The following is a 9,261-nucleotide window of genomic DNA, read 5'->3' on the forward strand; positions in this document are numbered from 1 at the left end:
GAGAGGGTAACGACCTCATCGGGGTGATGAGAGGGTAACGACGGGTGATGAGAGGGTAACTCATCGGGTGATGAGAGGGTAACGACCTCATCGGGGATGAGAGGGTAACGACCTCATCGGGGGAGATGAGAGGGTAACGACCTCATCGGGGGATGAGAGGGTAACGACCTCATCGGGGGATGAGAGGGTAACGACCTCATCGGGGGATGAGAGGGTAACGACCTCATCGGGGGATGAGGGTAACGACCTCATCGGGGGATGAGAGGGTAACGACCTCATCGGGGGATGAGAGGGTAACGACCTCATCGGGGGATGAGAGGGTAACGACCTCATCGGGGGATGAGAGGGTAACGACCTCATCGGGGGATGAGAGGAGAGAGGGTAACGACCTCATCGGGGGATGAGAGGAGAGAGGGTAACGACCTCATCGGGGGATGAGAGGAGAGAGGGTAACGACCTCATCGGGGGATGAGAGGAGAGAGGGTAACGACCTCATCGGGGGATGAGAGGAGAGAGGAGAGACGAGACAGTAACGATGTGATGGAGAGAGAACGTTTGATAGATGAACACAGACAGGTTGATTGCATCCCAAATGGCACCCTTTATAGTGCACTATGGGCCCTGGTCAAAAGTAGAAACACACCCTTAGTCTCTTCTTCTCTAAAAGATAGCATTGTTAGAGTTAGTCTCCTCTAATAGATAGCAGGGTTAGAGTTAGTCTCCTCTAATAGATAGCAGGGTTAGAGTTAGTCTCCTCTAATAGACAGCAGGGTTAGAGTTAGTCTCCTCTAATAGACAGCAGGGTTAGTTGGTCTCCTCTAATAGATAGCAGGGTTAGAGTTAGTCTCCTCTAATAGACAGCAGGGTTAGAGTTAGTCTCCTCTAATAGACAGCAGGGTTAGAGTTAGTCTCCTCTAATAGACAGCAGGGTTAGAGTTAGTCTCCTCTAATAGATAGCATTGTTAGAATTGGTCTCCTCTAATAGACAGCAGGGTTAGAGTTGGTCTCCTCTAATAGACAGCAGGGTTAGAGTTGGTCTCCTCTAATAGACAGCAGGGTTAGAGTTAGTCTCCTATAATAGACAGCAGGGTTAGAGTTAGTCTCCTCTAATAGACAGCAGGGTTAGAGTTGGTCTCCTCTAATAGATAGCAGGGTTAGAGTTAGTCTCCTCTAATAGACAGCAGGGTTAGAGTTGGTCTCCTCTAATAGACAGCAGGGTTAGAGTTAGTCTCTTCTCCTCTAATAGACAACAGGGTTAGAGTTAGTCTCCTCTAATAGACAGCAGGGTTAGAGTTAGTGTCCTCTAATAGACAGCAGGGTTAGAGTTGGTCTCCTCTAATAGATAGCAGGGTTAGAGTTAGTCTCTTCTCCTCTAATAGACAACAGGGTTAGAGTTGGTCTCCTCTAATAGACAGAAGGGTTAGAGTTGGTCTCCTCTAATAGATAGCAGGGTTAGAGTTAGTCTCTTCTCCTCTAATAGACAGCAGGGTTAGAGTTGGTCTCCTCTAATAGATAGCAGGGTTAGAGTTAGTCTCCTCTAATAGACAGCAGGGTTAGAGTTAGTGTCCTCTAATAGACAGCAGGGTTAGAGTTTGTCTCCTCTAATAGATAGCAGGGTTAGAGTTAGTCTCTTCTCCTCTAATAGACAGCAGGGTTAGAGTTGGTCTCCTCTAATAGATAGCAGGGTTAGAGTTAGTCTCCTCTAATAGACAGCAGGGTTAGAGTTAGTCTCCTCTAATAGACAGCAGGGTTAGAGTTGGTCTCCTCTAATAGATAGCAGGGTTAGAGTTAGTCTCCTCTAATAGACAGCAGGGTTAGTTAGTCTCCTCTAATAGACAGCAGGGTTAGAGTTGGTCTCCTCTAATAGACAGCAGGGTTAGTTAGTCTCCTCTAATAGACAGCAGGGTTAGAGTTGGTCTCCTCTAATAGATAGCATTGTTAGAGTTAGTCTCCTCTAGACCAGATGTTAGAGTTAGTCTCCTCTAATAGATAGCAGGGTTAGAGTTAGTCTCCTCTAATAGACAGCAGGGTTAGTTAGTCTCCTCTAATAGACAGCAGGGTTAGAGTTGGTCTCCTCTAATAGACAGCAGGGTTAGTTAGTCTCCTCTAATAGACAGCAGGGTTAGAGTTGGTCTCCTCTAATAGATAGCAGGGTTAGAGTTAGTCTCCTCTAATAGACAGCATTGTTAGAGTTAGTCTCCTCTAATAGACAGCATTGTTAGAGTTAGTCTCCTCTAGACCAGATGTTAGAGTTAGTCTCCTCTAAACCACATGTGCTCTGTCTCTAGTTCTTCCTGTAACCTCCGCCCTTCAACCTCCTCTCTCTGATGCTGTAGTGGAATGGGACTGGATCCTAAATAGCACCCTACTTCCTATATAGGGCACTACTTTAGACCAGAAAATGGCCAATGGCACCCTATTCCCTATATAGGACACTACTTTTTGGGTGAAGCTTATGTCTTCAGTCAGACCAGACTTCGGTGAAAGACCATCGTTTTTTTTTTTTAGATTCAGGGTCACATTCAGATTGTTTTCAAATTTGGGAGAGTACTATTCATAAAACTGGCCAAAACAGGATATAATCAAAACACATTTCAACAAGTTGGTGGAAAGTAATGAAGTCACCCTGTGCCAACACCTCTTTAAACTAACGTTGTGCTTGTCCTTATTTTTTCTCTCTAGCTGAGACTGTGTGTGTGTGTGTGTGTGTGTGTGTGTGTGTGTGTGTGTGTGTGTGTGTGTGTGTGTGTGTGTGTGTGTGTGTGTGTGTGTGTGTGTGTGTGTGTGTGTGTGTGTGTGTGTGTGTGTGTGTGTGTGTGTGTGTGTGTGTGTGTGTGTGTGTGTGTGTGTGTGTGTGTGTTGTGTGTGTTCGGTCCTATGTGGCTCAGTGGGTAGAGAACGGTGTTTTTAATGCCAGGGTTGTGGGTTCGATTCCCACTGGGGACTAGTATGAAAATGTATGCGCTCACTTATGTAAGTCGCTCTGGATAAAAGTGTTTAACTGTAATGTGTGTCTGTGCTACACACTGTTGACGATGTTGTGAATATATGGGTCACCACTGTTGATGATGTTGTGAATATATGGGTCACCACTGTTGATGATGTTGTGAATATATGGGTCACCACTGTTGATGATGTTGTGAATATATGGGTTGATGTTGTGAATATATGGGTTGATGTGAATATATGGGTTGATGATGTTGTGAATATATGGGTTGATGTTGTGAATATATGGGTCACCACTGACGATGTTGTGAATATATGGGTCACCACTGACGATGTTGTGAATATATGGGTTGATGATGTTGTGATTATATGGGTCACCACTGTTGATGATGTTGTGATTATATGGGTCACCACTGTTGACGATGTTGTGAATATATGGGTTGATGATGTTGTGAATATATGGGTCACCACTGTTGACGATGTTGTGAATATATGGGTCACCACTGTTGACGATGTTGTGAATATATGGGTCACCGCTGTTGATGATGTTGTGATTATATGGGTCACCACTGTTGATGTTGTGAATATATGGGTTGATGATGTTGTGAATATATGGGTCACCACTGTTGATGATGTTGTGATTATATGGGTCACCACTGTTGATGTTGTGAATATATGGGTTGATGATGTTGTGAATAAATGGGTCACCACTGTTGATGATGTTGTGAATAAATGGGTCACCACTGTTGATGATGTTGTGAATATATGGGTCACCACTGTTGACGATGTTGTGAATATATGGGTCACCACTGTTGATGATGTTGTGAATATATGGGTCACCACTGTTGATGTCGTTGTGAATATATGGGTCACCACTGTTGTCGTTGTGAATATATGGGTCACCACTGACGTCGTTGTGAATATATGGGTCACCACTGTTGACGATGTTGTGAATAAATGGGTCACCACTGTTGATGATGTTGTGAATAAATGGGTCACCACTGTTGATGATGTTGTGAATATATGGGTCACCACTGACGATGTTGTGAATATATGGGTCACCACTGTTGATGATGTTGTGAATCTATGGGTCACCACTTGATGATGTTGTGAATATATGGGTCACCACTGTTGACGATGTTGTGAATATATGGGTCACCACTGTTGACGATGTTGTGAATATATGGGTCACCACTGTTGACGATGTTGTGAATATATGGTTCACCACTGTTGACGATGTTGTGAATATATGGGTCACCACTGTTGACGTTGTTGTGAATATATGGGTTGATGATGTTGTGAATATATGGGTTGATGATGTTGTGAATATATGGGTCACCACTGTTGACGATGTTGTGAATATATGGGTCACCACTGTTGATGATGTTGTGAATATATGGGTCACCACTGTTGATGATGTTGTGAATATATGGGTCACCACTGTTGACGATGTTGTGAATATATGGGTCGATGATGTTGTGAATATATGGGTCACCACTGCATTCTTTGTTTGATGTGTGATTCTCAGTCGTAGGCGACGCTTGTAATTGATTAGGCAGATCTGTACTAGTCTGTACTAGTCTGTTTATATCACACTAGACAGATGTCCTCTGTCTCTGTCTGTCTCTCTCTCTCACCCAACGCCTTCTAAAGAACTATTGTAAATGACTCATTCCTCCTCCTTCCCATGACACTCACCACCCCCCTCTTCCTCACCCCCTCTTCCTCACCCCCCTCTCCCTCTCACCCCCTCTCCCTCTCCCTCTCACCCCACCTCTCTTCCTCACCCCACCTCTCCCTCTCACCCCACCTCTCTTCCTCACCCCACCTCTCTTCCTCACCCACCTCTCTTCCTCACCCACCTCTCTTCCTCACCCACCTCTCTTCCTCACCCCACCTCTCTTCCTCACCCCACCTCTCTTCCTCACCCCACCTCTCTTCCTCACCCCACCTCTCTTCCTCACCCACCTCTCTTCCTCACCCCACATCTCTTCCTCACCCACCTCTCTTCCTCACCCCACCTCTCTTCCTCACCCCACCTCTCTTCCTCACCCCACCTCTCTTCCTCACCCCACCTCTCTTCCCTCACCCCACCTCTCTTCCTCACCCCACCTCTCTTCCTCACCCACCTCTCTTCCTCACCCACCTCTCTTCCTCACCCCTCTCTTCCTCACCCCTCTCTTCCTCACCCCTCTCTTCCTCACCCCTCTGTCACAACAGACAATAAGCTGCTCCTGTTGCGTTGCGTTAGGCTGAAACATATCTCTTAATGCTGGATGTGGGCTGTTCTATCCTCTGTCTCTCAGGGTTTGGAGGGCTTCCACAGTTTGGTTTTCAGATGAGTTAGGAGGACAGTTTTTATGACTGAATGATGGTGTATTGGCTTTGGTTTTGGCTTTGATTTGTGGCCTAGTTTTATATTCCATGGATCTGATAAAGTATTTTACAGGTGTTAGAATGTGGTCCTTTTGTAGCTCAGTCGGTAGATTTATGGAGCTTGTAACGCCAGGGCAGTGGGTTCGATTCCCGGGACCATCCCATACGTAAAGTGTATGAACACACAAGTCTAAGTCGTTTTGGATGAAAGCATCTGCTAAATATAAATGAAAAACAAACGATTGTACTGAAATACATTTAATGTAAGGAAATCGGTCAATTAAAATCAATTCATCAGGCCCTAATCTATGGATTTCACATGACTGGGAATATCTGTTGGCCACAGATACCTAAAAAAAGAGTAGGGCAGTGGATCAGAATAACAGTCAGTATCTGGTGAGACAACCATTTGCTTTCATGCAGCCCGACATATCCTTCGCATAGAGTTGATTGTGGCCTTTTTTAATGTTAGCCCACTCAATTGTCATTTACAATAGTTCTTTAGAAGGCGTTGGGTAACATGGGGCGGCTTTGTAGCCTAGTGGTTAGAGTGTTGGACTAGTAACCAGAAGGTTGCAAGTTCAAATCCCGAGCTGACAAGGTACAAATCTGTCGTTCTGCCCCTGAACAGGCAGTTAACCCACTGTTCCTAAACCGTCATTGAAAATAAGAATTTGTTCTTAACTAGTTAAATAAAGGTACAATTAAAAAAATTAAAAATTGCTATGCTGCTGGATATTGGCAGGAACTGGAACACGCTGTCGTACACATCGATCCAGAGCATCCCGAACATGCTCAATGGGTGACATGTCTGGTGAGTAAGCCTCTAAAATGCGGTTGGTGGCTTATGGTAGAGAAATTAATTTTAAATTCTCTGGCAACAGTTCTGGTGGACATTCCTGCAGTCTGCATGCCAAATGCACACTCCCTCAAAACTTTAGACATCTGTGGCATTGTGCACATTTTAGAGTGGCCATTTATTGTCCCCAACACAAGGTGCACCTGTGTACTGATCATGCTGTTTAATCAGCTTCTTGATATGTCCAGTGGATGTGTTATCTTGGCAAAGGAGAAATCTAATTTAGAATTAGGCTGTAAAATAACAATGTTGAAAAAGGGAGGTGGTCTCTCTGTGAGAGTGAACTCGGAAAAGAAAAGAAACGTCCTCTCACTGTCAACTGCATTTATTTTCAGCAAACTTAACATGTGTAAATATTTGCATGAACAAAGCAAGATTCAACAACTGAGACATAAACTGAACAAGTTCCACAGACATGTGACTAACAGAAATGGAATAATGTGTCCCTGAACAAAGGGGGGTCAAAATCAAAAGTAACAGTCAGTATCTGGTGTGGCCACCAGCTGCATTAAGTACTGCAAGTTCTTGCTGTGAGATGTTACCCCACTCTTCCACCAAAGCACCTGCAAGTTCCCAGACATTTCTGGGGAATGGCCCTAGCCCTCACCCTCCGATCCAACAGGTCCCAGACGTACTTAGTGGGATTGAGATCCGGGCTCTTCGCTGGCCGTGGCAGAACACTGACATTCCTGTCTTGCAGGAAATCGCACACAGAACGAGCAGTATGGCTGGTGGCATTGTCATGCTGGAGGGTCATGTCAGGATGAGCCTGCAGGAAGGGTACCACATGAGGGAGGAGGATGTCTTCCCTGTTATGCACAGCGTTGAGATTGCCTGCAATGACAACAAGCTCAGTCCGATGATGCTGTGATACTCCCTCCCAGACCATGACGGACCCTCCACCTCCAAATCGATCCCGCTCCAGAGTACAGGCCTCGGTGTAACACTCATTCCTTTGACGATAAACGAATCTGACCATCACCCCTGGTGAGACAAAACCACGACTCGTCAGTGAAGAGCACTTTTTGCCAGTCCTGTCTGGTCCAGCGACGGTGGGTTTGTGCCCATAGGCAACGCTGTTGCCGGTGATGTCTGGTGAGGACCTGCCTAACAACATGCCTACACGCCCTCAGTTCAGCCTCTGTCCGCAATAGGCTGAGAATCTGAGCACTGATGAAGTGATTGTGCGTTCCTGGTGTAACTCGGGCAGTTGTTGCCGTCCTGTACCTGCCCCCAGGTGTGATGTTCAGATGTACCGATCCTGTGCAGGTGTTGTTACACGTGGTCTGCCACTGCGAGGACAATCAGCTGTTTGTCCTGTCTCCCTGTAGCGCTGTCTTAGGCGTCTCACAGTACAGACATTGCAATTCATTGCCCTGGCCACATCTGCAGTCTGCCTCCTTGCAGCATGCCTAAGACACATTCACGCAGATGAGCAGGGACCATGGGCATCTTTCTTTTGGTGTTTTTCAGAGTCAGTAGAAAGGCCTCTTTAGTGTCCTCTAAGTTTTCATAACTGTGACCTTAGTTGCCTACCGTCTGTAAGCTGTTAGTGTCTTAACGACCGTTCCACAGGTGCATGTTCATTAATTGTTTATGGTTCATTGAACAAGCATGGGAAACAGTGTTTAAACCCTTTACAATGAAGATCTGTGAAGATATTTGGATTTATACGCATTCTTTGAAAGACAGGGTCCTGAAAAATGGACAATTCTTTTTTATGTTTATGTATGTATGAGTGTGTGTATGTATGTATGTATGTATGTATGAGTGTATGAGTGTATGTATGTATGAGTGTATGTATGTATGAGTGTATGAGTGTATGTATGTATGAGTGTATGTGTGTATGAGTGTATGTATGTATGAGTTTATGTATAATTTCTTCAATCTTTTGGTCATGTTTTTAATTTATTTACGTGTGTGTGTGTGTGACACTACCATTCAAAAGTTTGGGGTCACTTAGAAATTCTTGTTTTTTGAAAGAAAAGCAAATGGATCAGAAAAAACAGTGTAGACATTGTTCATGTTGAAAATGACTATTGTAGCTGGAAACGTCAGATTTTTAATGGAATATCTACAGAGGCCCATTATCAGCAACCATCACAAGGCTAATTGATCATTAGAAAACCCTTTTTCAAATATGTTAGCACAGCTGAAAATGTTTGTGCTTATTTAAAGAAGCAATTAAACTGGCCATCTTTAGACTAGTTGAGTATCTGTACCATCAGCATTTGTGGGATCGATTACAGGCTCAAAGGTGTACAGAGGCCCATTATCAGCAACCATCACTCCTGTGTTCCAATGGCACGTTGTGTTAGCTAATCCAAGTTTATCAATTTAAAAGGCTAATTAATCATTAGAAAACCATTTTGTAATTATGTTAGCACAGCTAAAAACTGTTGTCCTGATTAAAGAAGCAATAAAACTGGCCTTTAGACTAGTTGAGAATCTAGAGAATCAGCATTTGTTGGTTTGATTACAGGCTCAAAATAGCCAGAAACACAGACCTTTCTTCTGAAATTCTTCTGAAACTCGTCAGTCTATTCTGAAATGAAGGCTATTCCATGCGAGAAATTGCTAAACTGAAGATCTCGTACAACGCTGTGTACTACTCCCTTCACAGAACAGAGCAAACTGGCTCTACCCAGAATAGAAAGAGGAGTGGGAGGCCCCGGTGTACAACTGAGCAAGTGGACAAGTACATTAGAGTGTCTAGTTTGAGAAACAGTTGCCTCACAAGTCCTCAAGTGTCAGCTTCATTAAATAGTACACGTACAACACCAGTGTCAACATCAACAGTGAAGAGGCGACTCCGGGATGCTGGCCTCCTAGGCAGAGTTCCTCTGTCCAATGTCTGTGTTCTTTTGCCCATCTTAATCTTTTCTTTTTATTGGCCAGTCTGAGATATGGCTTTTTCTTTGCAACTCTGCCTAGAAGGCCAGAATCCCGGGGGTTGCCTCTTCACTGTTGACGTTGAGACTGGACAGAGGATCTCTGCCTGGAAGGCCAGCATCCCGGGGGTTGCCTCTTCACTGTTGACGTTGAGACTGGACAGAGGATCTCTGCCTGGAAGGCCAGCA

Source organism: Oncorhynchus tshawytscha, linkage group LG08 (assembly GCF_018296145.1).
Source record: "Oncorhynchus tshawytscha isolate Ot180627B linkage group LG08, Otsh_v2.0, whole genome shotgun sequence".
Classification (NCBI taxonomy): domain Eukaryota; kingdom Metazoa; phylum Chordata; class Actinopteri; order Salmoniformes; family Salmonidae; genus Oncorhynchus; species Oncorhynchus tshawytscha.